Genomic DNA, 16,780 nt, shown 5'->3' with positions numbered 1-16,780 from the left:
AGCCTTTCCCATTTGCAAAAGGGCACCACTTTGCAAAAACTGGGAAAGGGACCCCCACAGGTAAACTAATTCAAGGGTCTTTGGTATTTCCAAACCCACGAACCATCTTTAACACCAAACTGCGACCCTGGAGACACGTTTGGTTTTGCTTTATGCATTATTTTATCTTTACATAATGCTCCCACTTCCTTACTTTCCTGGCTAGATTCGCCAAATTTTCTCTTCTTCTCTTTTGCCCGACCCTTTTCTTCTCATCTTTTCTCTTCTAAAATTGAGGTGCCATCCAGTTTAGGTAGCCCAGTGTAACTAATCATCAGGCAGCAACCTTGTATTCAAGCAGTGCATCATTCATATGCCCCAAACATCTGCTTAACCCTCTGTTTTGGTTTTCCTCAAATTGAAAATCTCCCTGGGAAGATTCCTTCAGAGAGAGAGAGATGAAGTTTTTTTCTAGGACAGGGATGCAGAACCAGTAGTATCTCTGGATGCTTTTGGTTTCCAGTTCCCAAAAGCTCCACAGCTGATGGTCACAGATTATGGGAGTTGTATTCTAACTGTCGGCATGCAGAGGGCAGGGAGGTCAGCTGACTAGCCCCGGCTGGGCCATTCCCTTCCAGCGGCCCGGTGCAAAGACCATCACTTCTGCTCCAAAGTAAATCAGCGACCCAGGCTTCAAAGCCAGGGCACACTATCAGCAGATTGAACTGCGCACACAGAATAGGCGTGAGGCTTGTGCAAGCATACTACAACTACAGATTTATTAATCATAAATCAGGACAAAGAAACATGTTGTTCTCTCTCATGTCGTCTAAAAGCAAAAGCTATACACAAACGGAAGTTCCCAGCATACTGTGCTGGAATGTAAACAGACATGTGACATGTAACAATCCCATGTCTGTTCCTTAAGGTGGAACGGAATTCTCAACACTAACAACAACTGGAAGACCACAAAGTTCCGCATCCCTGTCTCAGGAAAGCATATATACCATCATGCAACACACAAACTCTCCTGAGTCTTTCTGTCTGTTTGTCTGTCTGTCTGTCTCTCATTCCACACAACATCCTAATCCCTATACAAACAAAGAAAAAGAAACACTGAATGCTTAGAAGGGGAGATCAGCTTTGTGGCTACAAGCCCAAACAGCAAAAGATCTGTACGGATGCTCATTACACACATTTGAGCGGTGAGAGCTGAATGCATTGCGGCTCTGTTTGGACGTTTCACCAGAAACACCAGAAGCTACCCTAGATCTTGGGAGCAGGTCAGCAGTGAAGAAACACCAGGGTCAGGGAAGTTAACCCTTTGTTCAAAGAAACCAAAACAGCTCAGGCCTAGTGATCCCAGCAACACTTCTCAGTAGGACTTGCCCCAATGTGGCAGTTGCAAGGACCGCAGGTTCCTTCCTTCCCACAGCTGCCTAAAACCTCTCCAGGGTTCACACACACACACACACACAGGCAATCAGAGACTGTGTCTGCACCCAATCTATTGGAGATCGAAGCTGCTGAAGACGAGCTTGGAAAACAAGGCTGTCACTGGCTGCTAGCCAGGATGGCTCTGCTCTGCTGTAATGCCTCTGAACCATGGCAGAGAGTGTGGGAAAGTGCCCTTGTTCTCGGTTCCTGTTTGCTGGCTTCCCATGGGCATCTGGCTGCCTTCTGCAAGGGCGGGCTTTGGTCTCTCAAATTTCAGCAGCGCCCAGTGCAAGGCCAAAAGTCGGCAACTCCCCACCTCTCACCTTCTGTTCTGTTCAACTCACTATGTCATAGTTGCAGTGCCCTGCAGCGCCCCCTAGGCTTGGCACCAGATGCGACAGAGCCCATCACGCCGCTCTCAATCCACCTCTGGGCAAGAACAGGATACAGGGCTAGATGGGCCACTGGCCTGATCAAGAAGGCTTTTCTTCCGTTCTCATGAACTATGGCAGGTGGAGCAAAGCTGCATCTTTCTGCCACCAATGGGTTAGTGCGTAGGCAGCCTTAATTGCCAAGTAAGCTTCCTTGCTTTGCCTCTGTTCCTCTCACCTGCTCAGCAAACAACTGTTACAGCACCACCTAGCGTCCAAGACGATCATTTCATCCACTTGTCAATGCAAGCGAGGTAATATTTAGGCAAAACTCATTGCAAATGCTCTGCTACTGAGCTATCAATATGGCCTGCCGGAGACATTCTTAATTTTTTTTTTAGTCTATCCTATTGCAGTTTTAACTTTCTGTATGTTTCAAATCATGGTTATAAGTCTTTCAGTCATAATTTTATTGTTTTACCTGATTTGTTAAACCGCTTTGAGGTTTCTTTTCCACCCTACAACCAAGCAAGTACATAAATCTTATGAAATGAAATTAATAAATAACAGCGGAATCAATGTACTTTATTTAATGACATGAGGGAAAGGGTTGGGCAGGACTCAGCACCACCCAAACTGCATTTTGGACAGCGGGATGATAACAGAAGGGGAATAGGGGCAGGCAAGTTAGTCTGTTTCTGTTGTATGCTAAGTTTGCATTCATAGGCCCCCATCTGCACTGTACCTTTAAGGCAGAATCGTACCACTTTAAACAGCATGACTGCTTCCCACAAAGAGTCCTGGGAACTGTAGTTTGTGAAGGGTGTGGAGAGTTGTTGGGAGACCCCTCACAGAACTGCGATTCCCAGAATGGCTTAACAATCAATTCTTCTTCCCAAGGAACTCTGGGAATTGCACCATCTCCCAACAGCCTGTCAAATAATATATTTCCTCCCACCCCCAAGAAAAGATCAGGCTTCTTCACGCCTGCCAAGTTCTTTCACCCCAAAGTTCTCAGTGGAGACATTTTGGTTCCATCGTACATACAACAGTCACCATTCATTTTTGTGGGAGAAAATCACTGGCTGCACATGGCAGCTTCTCATGAGCGGAAACAGACCTGCTCTCCCTGGCAGTGGGCAGTGGGTGGGTGTGGGTGTCTTCCACTCCTTTGAGGTCTTCTGCTTCCTTGCCTGCCCTAAATACTGTTTCCCAAGCACAAGGCAATCACAAATTGTCCCTAGAACTGGCTGGCAGCCAGTATAATGGACCACATTTTTGCGCCAGCTGTTCCAAAACAGTGGTGGCTACGGGTTCCTTCAAGAACCAAACCTCTTCAGGCCCCACCCTGTCCCTCTCCATTCTAATTCTGCTCTAACTAGCATATCAAGATGGCAGCCTGTAAGGCTCAGATGTAGAATCTCAGGCATCCTTGAGGAGTGGCATTGCTTCTCACATTGCCTGGATAGAGAAGTATCTCTGTGCAGAAACCTCCGGCTGGAACGTAGCCTGCTGTGCACAGGTGAGGATCGCTCCCTTTGCTCCTCCCACTTCCCCCTCTGGCCCCGCCCACCACCGGCACTCAGAAGGTTCCTCAGGGAAGAATGCGCCCCTAAGGCTCCAAAAAACCCCCAACCCCGCTGTCCTGTGGAGCGTGAGGTGTCTAGATTCCTTGTTCCCAACTGTGATGTTTCATGCGACGGGAGAAGCATGAATAATTGCGCTCCTTGAAAGAGCATAACGCGCTATGAAAAACTCCTCCTGCTTCAGTCACCAGAAGTACATGTGGCACATTATGCCTCGTGTGATGGATTGAATGAGAAAGCAAGCAAGGGAAGGAATCCTTGCTCTGCCCAAAGCGCTGGGACTCGGAGTGTGTGATTATCCTAGCCCCTGGCAGCTGGCGAATCGGTCTGTGTCAGTTTTTATATATATATGCATCCCATTTGAAGTTTGTCACTTAACAAGTGTGATTTTAAAGCTTTCTGGCGGGGATCTGTACTTGCAGATGTGTTTTTTCTTTTCCCTCCCCTTCGCTTACCATTTGTTTTAATTATTCCTGATGTTTTTGCCTATCAAATTTCACATTGTAGGCTTCTTCAAAAGAGAAGGAGAGACTGTGCAATTGTCATAACAACAAAGCTCTTCATTACCATAAGAACTTTTTGACAGCTTTATTTTTTATTTTTGGGTGGTTTTTTTATATATATAAAAAAAGAGGGTTTTGGTTTTTTAAAACAACAACAACAGCCAATTACTTTTTATCAGTCTGATTCATGTTCTTCTTAAACAGATTACAGTCTTTGCTCCAGAAGTTACAAAGTGATGGGGAGAATGCATTATGCATACTTATGGAAACACACTTCTGGAAAACACAACAACAAGGAATTAGCAAGTCTATTTTCACAACAAGGCGTTGCTGGCATTTTTATCATCATTGTGGTGGTTTGGGGTATTTGCAAAAGTGGGCCAGAACATAGCAGCTCATTTTGCACCCACCGACGGGCAGAGGCTTTCAATTTCTGTATCTGAAACACTGGGCTCTTTCTGCCACTTCCAATGCCACGTGCTAAGCAACCTTTGAAACTGGGGCAGAGAGAGCTTTGGCACAACACTGTTGTCGTGATGGTACAGTGGTACCTCTGGTTAGGAACTTAATTCGTTCCGGAGGTCCGTTCTTAACCTGAAACTGTTCTTAACCTGAGGTACCACTTTAACTAATGGGGTCTCTACAGCTGCTGCCACACGATTTCTGTTCTTATCCTGAGGTAAAGTTCTTAACCTGAGGTACTACTTCCAGGTTAGCGGAGTCTATAACCTGAAGTGTTTGTAACCCGAGGTGTTTGTAACCCAAGGTACCACTGTACTGTGGGAAAAGGCAATAGCAGGTGCACAGGAAGTGCTCCAGGGCCCTCTGTTTTAACTGTTGGCAGTGCCATGGAGTTGCTGAGGGAAGATGGGGTGGAAATGTTTGGGAAGGCCGTAGCTCATTGGAAGAGCATTGGATTTGCATGCAGAAGGTCCCAGGGTCGATCCCTGGCATCTCCAGGTACGGCTGAGAACATCCTCTTCCTTATTCACTGGAGCATTGGTGAAGATAATATTGAATGAGATGGACCAAATGGTTTGACTTAGTATAAGGCAACTTCCTGTAACCCTGAATGATGATAGCTGTTGTTGTTGACATTCATGTGTTTTTGGAGTCAAGGGAGGAGTGCAGCTTTGCGTTCAAGCTTTTGGAGAGTTACAGCACCCGCTGTGGCTGTAGAGAACAATACGGGAGAGACATGTTTTGTTGAAGGTATCCGGTTGTGCTGATGCGAGTGTGCAGTGACGTTCCTCCCAGTGTTCATTCCTCCTATGTTCACTGCTGTGGAGACACAACCTAATTTGATTGTCTCCAGGTGCTGTGGTCGTCTGCAAGGGATAATAATAATAATAATAATAATAATAATAATAATAATAATTTATTTATACCCCACCCATCTGGCTGGGCTTCTCCAGCCACTCTGGGCAGCGGGTTTAACGCCACCAGCCTTTGTGTCACATTTGCAGATATCTTTGTAACACAGAGATGGAGGGCCAATGGACCTGATGCCTGAAGCCAGCTCCCCCTAGAGCACATCCTTGGGGGTCCTGCCACCTTCCATTCCATGGGCATGACCAAGCCAGCGTAGACATCACTGAGACAGGAGTGTGCAGACATGCTGGGAATATGGGCTTGGGAGAGCACATCTTTCTTTGAAACTCCGTCCTGCCATGTAATGCCTAAAATCTATCTGTGAAAGGCATTGAGCCATCACACACACACACACACACATCCTTTGCTTATAGACTTGGTCTAATACCACAAACTCTACCTGCCTCGGGTAGTACCTGTGCAGGAGATTGGACACCTGAGCTGCAGGTACTCAAAGGTCAAGAGCCAGATTGGACTGTAAAATGGGGAGGTGGGGAAAACAGAACCAAGGAGAAATAGAATTTCTCCATTCAGCACTCGTGAGACCCGAGCTGACGGAGTACCGTAGTCTGACCGCCACTGCCGAAGCCGAGTGTTGACAAATTGAAAAGGGCTCTCAAGGGGGAGAGAGATTAAGAATGACAAAAGATCCAGATTATTCTAAAGAATATAAGGGGGGAAAGGAAGTTAAATGAGTGTCAGAGTGTGCTCCATTCAAATAAGAGCTTCTCGTATGCCAGCTTGTCTCCTATTGTTTGGTAATTGCCCGATGGGACGAGAGACAATGATCAGTGACAAATGGCCCATGATAGCATTTTTTTAAACATCCTCGAGTTCTCCGCTAATAGCAGCAATTTACCACATGGGAAACAACCTTACTATGGAATGGAGTTGAGGGTTAGCCAACGAACCCAGGCAGAGGCTAGGATTTAGGCCAAACTGGGCAAATACTTGTTAAATAAACATGTGTACGCTGATTTGCCTATATAGTGGGGTTGTGGGGGGGGTCACTTTAGAATCCCCTCCCCTGCTTTAGCTACCTGTGCTCTGGTCTTCCCTTGACTCAGCCTAGATCCGTCACCGACCTGCAATAGGGGGGTCACCTTTGTGTGCTGGTCCTGGGGGCCAACCGAGAGGCGAGGTCCGAGTCCAGTCCAAGGTCGATGGTGCGGTATGGAGGCTGTCCATCAAAGCTGTAGCTGGGTCCAAGGCAGGAGTCGGGTGGGGTCAGGAACTCTGGCAGAAGAGCAGGTCAGGGTGCAGGCAGGAACAGGCTACCAACAATGTTGCTCCCACAACCTGGGACTGGGGCTGACTGGCTTTTATCTGCCCCGAAGCATACGGCGGCCCTGGTCCACAGGTGACTCGCCTCTCCTGGCCTGGAGGCGAGCACTCCTCCTGCAGGAACTTAGTTCCCTGCCTCTCTGCCCTGAGCCTCTGTAGCTCAGGAGAGGCTGGAGGGTTACCGGACCCAGAGGCAAACTCCTCTTCCCCTGACGGGGCTGAGAGTGTAGCACCTGCAGGCAATGGGTCCTCCATCACCTCAGGGGCCAGAGCAGACTCAGCAGGTGCCTGCACCTGAGGATCCAGCACAGGTGAGGACCCTTTCGGCTCAGGCCCCAGCCCTGGCTCAGCTGGCTCTGGAGGTGGGGACTCCTGTGCAGGCTGGGATTCCTCAGGTTCCGCCTCTGAGTCGAATCCCAGGCCATAACACCTTGGGTCCCAAGCTCTACAGCACAAGGTGTGCACTTCAGATGTTGTTGGACTACAAATCCCATCAGCCCCTGCCGGTATGGTCAATGGTTGAGAATGATGAGAATTGAAGTCCAACAACACCTGGAGAGCAGCACGTGTGCTCTACAGGGTTGCTCAAGAAGATAGCGATGGAGGGAACATCACTTCAGATCTGAGTTCAGCCCATGCACTTGTGACTACACCCTACAAAAGTTTGCACTGCCTCATGGATGCTCTTAAAATTCACAGGCATCCAGCTGATTCAGGGCGTATAACAGAAATGACTTCTTCACACGGCAGTTAAACTAGGGAACTCGCTTCTGCAGGAGGCAGTGAGGGCCACCAACTTGCAGGTCTTGAAAAGAGAATGGACAAATTCATGGAGGAAAAGGCTATCAATAGCTACTAGCCATGCTGACTATGCTCTGCCTCCATGGTCAGAGGAAATAATGCTTCCCAAATACCTGTTGCTGGAATCCGCAGGAGGGGGAGAGTGCTCTTTCGCTTGCGTCCTGCTTGCAGGTTTCCCCACAGCCATGTGGTTGGCTACTGAAAAGAGGATGCTGGGCAAATAGGAGACCCACTTATGGAAGGAGGATTGTAGGCCACTATGACCCTCAAAGTGTCTCTATTTTCCAGGGACAGTCCCAGATTTACAGAGGCTGTCCTGGTTTCTGATTTGATCTTGGAATGTTCCTTTTTCCTATTTTCACCAGAGAAATGTTGGAGGGTATGAGATGGGCCATTGACCTGATCTAGGTAAAGGTAAAGGGACCCCTGACCATTAGGTCCAATCGTGGACGACTCTGGGGTTGCGGCGCTCATCTCGCTTTATTGGCCAAGGGAGCCGGTGTACAGCTTCCGGGCCATGTGGCCAGCATGACTAAACTGCTTCTGGCAAACCAGAGCAGCGCACGGAAACGCCGTTTACCTTCCCGCCAGAGTGGTACCTACTTATCTACTTGCACTTTGACGTGCTTTCGAACTGCTAGGTTGGCAGGAGAAGGGACCGAGCAATGGGAGCTCACCCTGTCGCAGGGATTCGAACCGCCGACCTTCTGATCGGCAAGCCCTAGGCTCAGTGGTTTAGACCACAGCGCCCCCCGCGTCCCTTGACCTGATCTAGCAGGGTTCTATCTTATGTTCTTGTGCTCTCATAGTCTCACCATGATCTTTAGGTTCAGATTAAACAATAAAACCGACAGGGAGGCAGAAAACATGTTTTATTTATGGGACGATGCTTCCTTTGTGTGCGCAATTCCTGTGGCACATGTAAGAAGCGCCTGGCTCTTTCCCTTTGAGAGATATAGTTCTGGTTCAGTTGTTACATGAGATGGCGTGGGGGACAATTATTTAATTATGTCAACTACACACATACAAGACGTTGCATTAGGAAACACATATGCACCATCTGCTGGGTACCATGATTTAGCTGTAGGCGTACAGGAGTGGAGACTTGCGGGCATTGACTATTCTGGGAGGCTATAAATGCAGAGTCTCGCCTGCTGAGAATTAGCAAGGGGGGCACGGGGAGGCAGAGGCACATTTGGAGGGACAGTTACTATTACAGCTTTGGAAAGATGTTGATTTTGACAATCAATAAGCGGCATCCACTTAGCGCGAGCCGCTCTCAGAAATAAGCAGGTCGTTTTTACGAGCTAGCGAGATGCAATTCGAAAATAGAAGCGTCCAAGATGGTATAAATAGCGAGGCAGTTTTCGCAGACTAAGGTAAGGCTGGCCAACTTATTCAGTTCAGGGAAAGGCTTGGTGGAAAATACTATCAGGAGCTGGGAGGTCTGTTGGACTTGCAAGCCAAGAGCTGTATGAATGGGATCCTGGCTCCCTACTGCATGGCCAGATGGACGGCAGGTCAGGACACTCCTATAGCAGCCCAAAGCCCTCCTCCCATAAGTGATATGGGAAGTAATAATAATAATAATAATAATTTATTATTTATACCCCACCCATCTGGCTGAGTTTCCCCAGCCACTCTGGGCGGCTTCCAATCGAGTGTTAACAACAATACAGCATTAAATATTAAAAACTTCCCTAAACAGGGCTGCCTTCAGATGTCTTTTAAAGAGAAGAGAGCTGCTTATTTCCTTGACACCTGAAGGGAGGGCGTTCCACAGGGTGGGTGCCACTACCAAGAAGGCCCTCTGTCTGGTTCCCTGTAACCACACTTCTCGCAATGAGGGAACCGCCAGAAGGCCCTCGGCGCTGGATCTCCGTGTCCAGGCTGAACGGTCTGGGTAATTTGTCACTGGAGGAGCATAGACCCTCCAAGCGTCCCTATTTTTCAGGGACAGTCCCAGATTTACGAAGCAGTCCTGGTTTCTGGTTTGATCCCAGAATGTCCTACTTTTCCTCAGGATGTTCCTATTTTCATCGGAGAAATGTTGGAAGGCATGAATGAGCCAACTTGCAGTGGCAGACCTTGAGGTCTCAAATTTCAGTGGCACCCTGTGTGATGCCAAAATTTGCACGGGGCACCCCGTCCTCTCTCCTTCCTTTCTACATCATAGTTGTGGTGCCCCCTGCAACACTGTTTTGGCTTCACACACCCCTAAATCAGCCTCTGCAACTTGCCCGGTCTCTGCGTTAGAATGAACCAGCCACCTACTTTTTGCACTGCTGTTGGAAACCTTTGAGTATGTGGGACATTATTGCAGTCAAGCCAACAATTCATGTTTTGCCAGATAGGCACGTGAAAGGGCTGAGGCTCACAGAGCTTTCCCGTAAAATTTGCTAGACAGAACTCTGTGAGATCACTTTCTTTGTCTGCCTTTGCAGGAAGCTGTAACAGTACATACTTTCTCCTGCCTGGGCACCTCTCTTTTTCTATCATGCCTCCAAGCTGAGCACACGTGCATGTCTGAGCTCTGCAGCTCAGACACCATTCTGAACTTATATTTTGTAATTCAGCAACTTAGATGGTCGTTATAAACCTGCCTTCGTTTTGCTGCTGTAACTGCTGCTTCAAGGCCTGGATTATGTAAGTAAACATTACTTTTACTTCTTGACAAAACAATGTGCTTGTGATGGTGTGTCAGGTGAAGGATAAAGAAGCTAATCAGCTGTGCCATACCCTGGACTGGACGCAGATAATGCCTGTTCCTTGACAGAATGGAGAAAGAAATCTCTGCCTTTTTCAAGACTGCACCATGGTAAGAATCACACCTGTTGCTCCACCCACTTTTCCCTCTGGCCACACCCACCATTGACATGCGGCTCCTGGAAGACTGTCCCTTCACCACCACTGATTTATAGGATTGCAATCATGGTGTATTTAGGATTGCAGCCTGGGGTAGAGTAGGATAGGGTGATCTGGCACTAAAACCAAGGATTTGGTGGTCCCCACTGGACCCCCAAATCCCTCACTGCCAGGTTGTGTGTGGGTTTTTTTTTTTAAAGAATCACATCATTCAATTTACCCCAATTTATTTAAATCTGTTCTTTTATTTCAAGTGCTAATTGCCTTTCATAACAAACAGCCTCTTCAGCTACAATTACTGGCACTGCACTAGACAGGCATCCAGAAAGTGTGGCTCGAGGCGAAAAAGGTTGCCTTGGTTACCTAGACCCCCCCCCCTCCCGCAAATGCTTAATGCTTGCATCTCATGCCTGTATTCCCTGATACGTGTGATTCAATATCATAAGCATGTGAGGGGGTCTTCCTTTTCTCCAGTGTCCCTCCATGCCTCTGACACATGTGGAGTCACACCTCAATCCATGGACGCCTCCGGACTAAGAAACACACACACACCTGGCAGAAGATGCCGTTCCATGCTCCTGCTCCCACAAAACGCTAAGCTCATCCTCAATACAATATTCATTTCAAGCGCTCTCGTGCCACTTCAACTGGCCTGGCCAAAGAATTCTGGGAACTGTAGTTTTGTTAAAGGTCCTGCGACTTATTAGAAGACCGCTCACAGAGCTACAGTTCTCAGCACCCTTCATCAACTACAAGGTAAGTTTGAAATGAACCCAAACGCCCTGAGAATGAGATTGTCAAAATGGAAGCCACTTTCTCGGGGGGGGGGGGCTTTCAAGAGAAAGGGAAGGACAGAGTTCCAAAGAGTACTATTTTTTTTATTTAATGACAATTGTTGATAATTAAAGGATTGAAGAAATAGGACTGTCTTAGCCTTACGATTAGATGATCCAGCGCCAAGGGCCTTCTGGCGGTTCCCTCGCTGCGAGAAGTGAGGTTACAGGGAACCAGGCAGAGGGCCTTCTCAGTGGTGGTGCCTGCCCTGTGGAATGCCCTCCCAGCAGATGTCAAGGCAATAAGCAACTATTTTATTTTTAAAAAACAACTGAAGGCGGCCCTGTTTAGGGAAGTCTTTAATGTTTGATGCTGCATTGTTTTTAATATTCAGTTGGAAGCCGCCCAGAGTGGCTGGGGAAACCCAGCCAGATGGGCGGGGTATAAATAATAAATTATTATTATTATTATTATTATTATTATTATTATTATTATTGCAGTAATGGCATCATGCAAACTTCTCTATGGGGGAAGTGTTCCAAAAGGAAGGTGCCACCACAGAAAAGCCCCTCTCTCTTCACTTTGGAGAGTCTCCACAAGGAGACTATCCCCTTTCTTTTTTGTGTTTGTTTGGTTTCTTGCTCTGTTGCTCTCATGGAAAAGCAGGGTGGGTGTTCTGCCACACTGGGCACCAAGGTTAGGGGGTGCCACAACTATGACATAGTAAATTGAACAGGACAGAAGGCGAGAGGTGGGTGACACAGAATTCTGGTCTCGCATAGGGCGCTGTTGAAATTTGAAAGACCAAAGTCCACCCTTTGCTCCTACCAATGAGCCAACTCCTAGGGGCCAAGGTCCCTTTGTGTCAGGGACCATGCTGAGGAGGTCTACACTGAGGAAGAATGGTGGGAGCCACACCCTTGATGCGTCAGAACAGAAAGCGCAGAGGGTACAAGCTCAGATTACAAAATATAGGAGTGACATGGATTAATAGGGATGGGGGAAAACCTTAATTGGGAGCACCACCATTCTGGTTAGAGGCTTTCTTTTATCCTTCGCTGTGTTTATTAAGGAAACTAACTGGTAAGAATTCTCTTTCGTTTGGTCTGCTCATTTACGTCCAGGAGGAAGGAACCCGATTCCAGAAAGCCTGACACTTTGGGGCCCCCCATAAAATATTTGAGGGGGCCAGGGCCCCCCAAAGTTGATGGACATTGCCATTCAAATGGGGTGGGTGCACCGTGACTTGTGATGGATTAGGTGGGAAAGCACTTACCTGCTCCTCCCAATATTTTATTCAAGTTGGCACCCCGGCCCTTCGCTATAGTAGAGAAGAGGGAAAAAACAAGGCTCCAGGTTTTGTGCACTGGACCTAGATCTCCTGCCCGACACCCCGTAATATTTTTTTTAAAGAAAAAGAGAGAAAATAGTAATAATTACAGAGCAGGAGGGTGCGCTGCAAAGTGCAGTGCCAGCAAGACCTAACTAGCCGCCATCTTAACGTCCCCAGAGGCACATTGGTGTCACAGGTCTCTGCTCTGAGCCCTTTAAGTATCTAGCAATGCCCCTATGAAGAAGCCAGATGACTGCAGGCCTGAACGGTGGAAGACAGACCTCTTTGATACGCCATCAAGCAGAGCTCTTAAAGAACCAGACGCTCATGGCTGGTTGGGAGCTGACAAGCTTACCTTCCCGTAATTGCTGGAGCAGTAGTTGGAATCTCCTTGAATTACAATATCATTTCAATTAAGAAACATGCGGGGTGGGGAGGGGGGGGTAAGAGAGGGAGAGGACCGTGCATCTGAAATAGCAGCTCCTTTGTAGACACAGCTGGCCTGTGTTAAAATTTTAACTGTTGCTTAAGATTCCATTTCTTAATTAGAGATAAAACTTTAAAACAGCCCAGCTGCCATCAAAGCTCAGCATCTGGTATGGAGGCGTGAAGGAGGTGAGAACTGATGGAAAGGGGTCCCTGGGGAGCAGAGAAGCAGGGAAGCGGGGCGGGGGGGGGGGAGATATGGACATTTGAAAGTGGTTCCTGGAGTGGCTAGTTTGCTCAGCCGTTCCTAAGAGACATTGCAGATCTATTTTTGTTCAGGACACTGTGTGTGTGCTGGATCGAAGCCATCAGGAGGGGGATATCAGTTAGGCATTATGGAGGTGGGGAGCAAGAGAGATTGCTCCATGCCTCAAAAAACAGCACCCACTGATATCTGCTAAGGGTGCAAGAACCAGGCATTTAGGAATCCAAATCTAGAATGCCTGTGGTTTATCATGCCATACGAAATTTTATAGGTTTTCAGGCAAAGGTATTAGACTGGAAGACACATGAGCAGTGTGGGGTCTCAGCAAACTGGCTTTCTTATGGGAAACGGATCTGAAGTTAAGCTCACAGTATAAAGACCACTTTGCAAGTTCTCGCCCATTTAGGTAAAATTGCAAACTGCTAATTTTTGAATTACCTTGAGTTATCAGTGACAAGCCACCCAAGCACTTAATGGCTGTCAAGCGTATGACTGACAAATCTGTGCGGCTTTCTCTTGAGAAACCAGCCATTGTTCCATATTAGTGGTAACTGAAAAGCCCTCCTCCTGAGTAGACTGGATTATGCACTTTTGTGTTGGGGATTAGCGATGATTTGATGTACTCTTTCAGTGCTATATATTAAATGGCACTTACGCATTCAGCGCAAGTGGTTTCATTAGGATCAATTATTTTATTTGCTTGCCACTTTCCGTTGGGACCGAACTGAAGAATTCACTTTGCATAAGAATTGGCTATCAGTTTTAAATTAGCTTTAACAAAAAACAGTGCAGCCAGCCTACTCAAAAACGCTTCCGTTCTCAAAGTCTCCACTGCTTTCTTGAAGGCCCCAAAGGAATTGGCATGGGGAGCCTATCAGATAAAAATTCCTGCCACTCAGTTGTGGTGGTTATGATGTGCCACCTCTACTTAACTGGCAAGTAGCACTGGTGCAGTAGCGACTGACCTTGGGAAAGATGGCAAGGACCACTGGTGCTGCTCTTTCAGAGCTGCTGTGCTGTCCAGCATCTCAGAGCAACATAGAGGTAAGAAGAGGAAGGAAATGTCCTTGCTCCCACCTCCACAGATGCCAAGAAGTAAACGGAATGGCTGGTTGGGTGCTTTGGGGCAGGAAGAGGGCGGGCAGAGTCAGAGAGAAAGAAACAGGGAATTCTTCCATGGCTTGGATTTTGATCTGAGCCGGAAAATGATTTGGTGGGGAAAGAAGCTTCATCTTAAAAGTTTGCTGTTTCTTTCGAAGTGGGCTTTAACACCAAGTTTGCAGGTTCGAGCGCCATATGGGACAGCTGCATATCCCTGCATTGAACTAGTTGATCCTCAGGGTCCCTTCAAACTCCACAATTCTATGATTTTATGAAGTTCTGAAGTTTTCAAGCAAAGCTCTGGTGGATTTTCCAGTGTCACTAAAAAGTGCTGCGGACAACCCAGGAGTCTCATGTCCCCATTTAATAGAGGCATCCCGTTACTCACTGCTGGAAACTGGCTGCTAGACTAAACAAACTGCTGGATTAAGGCTCCAATCCTACACACACTTACCTGAGAGTAATTTCAATTGAACTCTTTGTTTTTCTTTCTTCTGAGGAGAAACATGTAAGTTTGCCTTGTTAATGAGTTTTTGTTTTGATCCTGCAAAACAATGCTTCTATTCTTACTCACATTTATTCTTGCATTTAAAACCTTCGGGCCTCTGAAGGAGGAAAGCAATACAGGGGAGTTGAGAATTACTGGATAAGAGCAGTTTTTCTGCAAACAGAAGGGAAAGTGTTGACTTGGACACCCGACAGAAAGACAATCTTTTCATTGTCCCACAGAGCAATCTGGCCCGACCCCTGAGAGCCATCTTAAGCTACTCTACATTATATCCGCCAGTTGTTTGAATTTACTCGTCAACACACCGTGTCAACATGAGAAAGTGACCATATTTTTATTTTAACAATTTAGATGACTTTTTGCAGGGTGTCCCCCCCCCCTTTGCTAGGAGGGGAGAAGAAGGTGAGGGGAGCTCTCTAGATCTCTTTTCGCTTTGGAGTGTTGGCCTCATTTTTTCCCTTGTAAAGATGTCTCAATTTATAGATTTTATTTTGTACTCTTGTCTTGAAGACAGAATGTATGTGGTTGCTTTTTTTTGCATTTGCTTTTTTTTAGTCCCCCTTTCTCTGTTCTGTCACTTCTAATTCACAGTTGCTAAGCGTTCCAAGAGCTCACCAGAGGGACCCTCTCATAGTGTGATTTGAAAACTTTCAGATAACACCTACCAACAGAAGCACCATATGCTCTGAAGTTTCACGACGCACCAACAGGAGCATTCCATATAGCGTTTCAACAAAATTCCCAAAGATAGCATCCTTTGCTACCAACAAAGGCCTCTTTGCTTAGGGTTATATATCCCATGCTAGCCAAATGTTACAGTATCTCCTGCCCCTGCCCCCCCCTCCATTTTATACTGCTCTTGGTCTGCACAATTGCACCACACAGGGGGCATTTAGGAGTGGGAGAAAGGCTTTAGGGAGGGGGGGTAATATTATGCAAGATCCAGTGGCCTGCTGTTGAATATATTCAAGGTTAGAGTGCCAAAAAATAATAATAATTTAAGAGCAATAGCTGTGAATATTGTGTGTGTGTGCGTGTGCATAACCATTAGCTGTGAATTTTGTATATACCTTATTTTTCGCTCTATAACACGCACCAGACCATAACACGCACGTAGTTTTTAGAGGAGGAAAACAAGAAAAAAAAATATTCTAAACGAAATAGTGGATATATGATTTTTGTGGTTCATGCTGTGGCCACAGACATGTGATCTGACAGTGAGTTTGGAGTAGCCCAATGCAAAAATCCTGAGGATCCATGTGGGTCCATGCTTTGTAACCACGGAGGAGGGGAGGAAGGGGAACCATGGATCCTCTGCTTACGACTGCAGCAGATCCCCCCCGCTACCCGCAGGCATTTGCTCCATAACACGCACAGACATTTCCCCTTACTTTCTAGGAGGAAAAAAGTGAGTGTTATGGTGCAAAAAATACAGTAAGTATTCCAGTAACTATAGCAGTGTTATCAGATAGTCACCCTGGGGTGGGGGTGGGGATTTATGCCTTTGGTATGCATCCCTAATACAGAGGCCTGTTTTCTTATTTAGGATAAAGGATGGGAGCTTCTACAAAAATATTTCAGGTGTGAAGTGCTCCCTGTTCAAGAACCAGCCTGACGAAGGATTTCGGGCAACTTGAAAGCTTGCAGATTATTCTGTAACAGGTTGCATGGTCTAATAAAAGATATTGCCCTCATATGGAGAGAGATAAATATTGTGGGGCAGCAAGGGCAGCCTTGAACTTTGAGGAATGTGAATGTTTGAAGGAACAACTCCTACGCATCACAGCCAGCGTTGAAAGTGGAAGAGTGAGACTTGTGATGAAGGCAAGTATAGAATTTTGCTCCGGTTCCCTAAGCTTTGTTTTGGGACTGCAAACCCAGGATCTCAAATGAGTGTAGAAGCCACAGGAAGTTAAAGTCGACTCAATACTGGCTCTTTTTCTGATGAGTGCTGACTTGTACAGTGCCTGTTTTCTAAACAAGTGTTGCTTTCTCATTCGTGCAGTGTATTTTTAGGTGCACACTCACAACAAAATCTCTTTCCAGATGTTCAGCCACCCTATAGAAGGGTAGAATTAGAACTGTGACCATGTCCCTGACCTCCATGTAGTCTCTAATCCCCCAAACACATAGGATGAAAATGGGGGTGAGGACATTAACTCTACCCTCCTTCCAT

General features: G+C 46.8%; 1 long non-coding RNA gene across 1 annotated transcript; it reads right to left on the bottom strand.

The window, feature by feature from the left end:
* Positions 1 to 4,041: 4,041 nt before the first annotated feature.
* On the bottom strand, positions 4,042 to 7,236 carry LOC114605601 (uncharacterized). The gene is made up of 2 exons (XR_013394428.1): positions 6,351 to 7,236; positions 4,042 to 5,204 (listed from the first exon to the last, which is right to left on the bottom strand). It is a non-coding gene; the product is annotated as an uncharacterized LOC114605601 (long non-coding RNA).
* Positions 7,237 to 16,780: the final 9,544 nt, after the last annotated feature.

This window comes from Podarcis muralis, chromosome 10, assembly GCF_964188315.1.
Source record: "Podarcis muralis chromosome 10, rPodMur119.hap1.1, whole genome shotgun sequence".
In the NCBI taxonomy this organism is placed as follows: domain Eukaryota; kingdom Metazoa; phylum Chordata; class Lepidosauria; order Squamata; family Lacertidae; genus Podarcis; species Podarcis muralis.
This window is presented reverse-complemented; position numbering and strand designations above follow the sequence as displayed.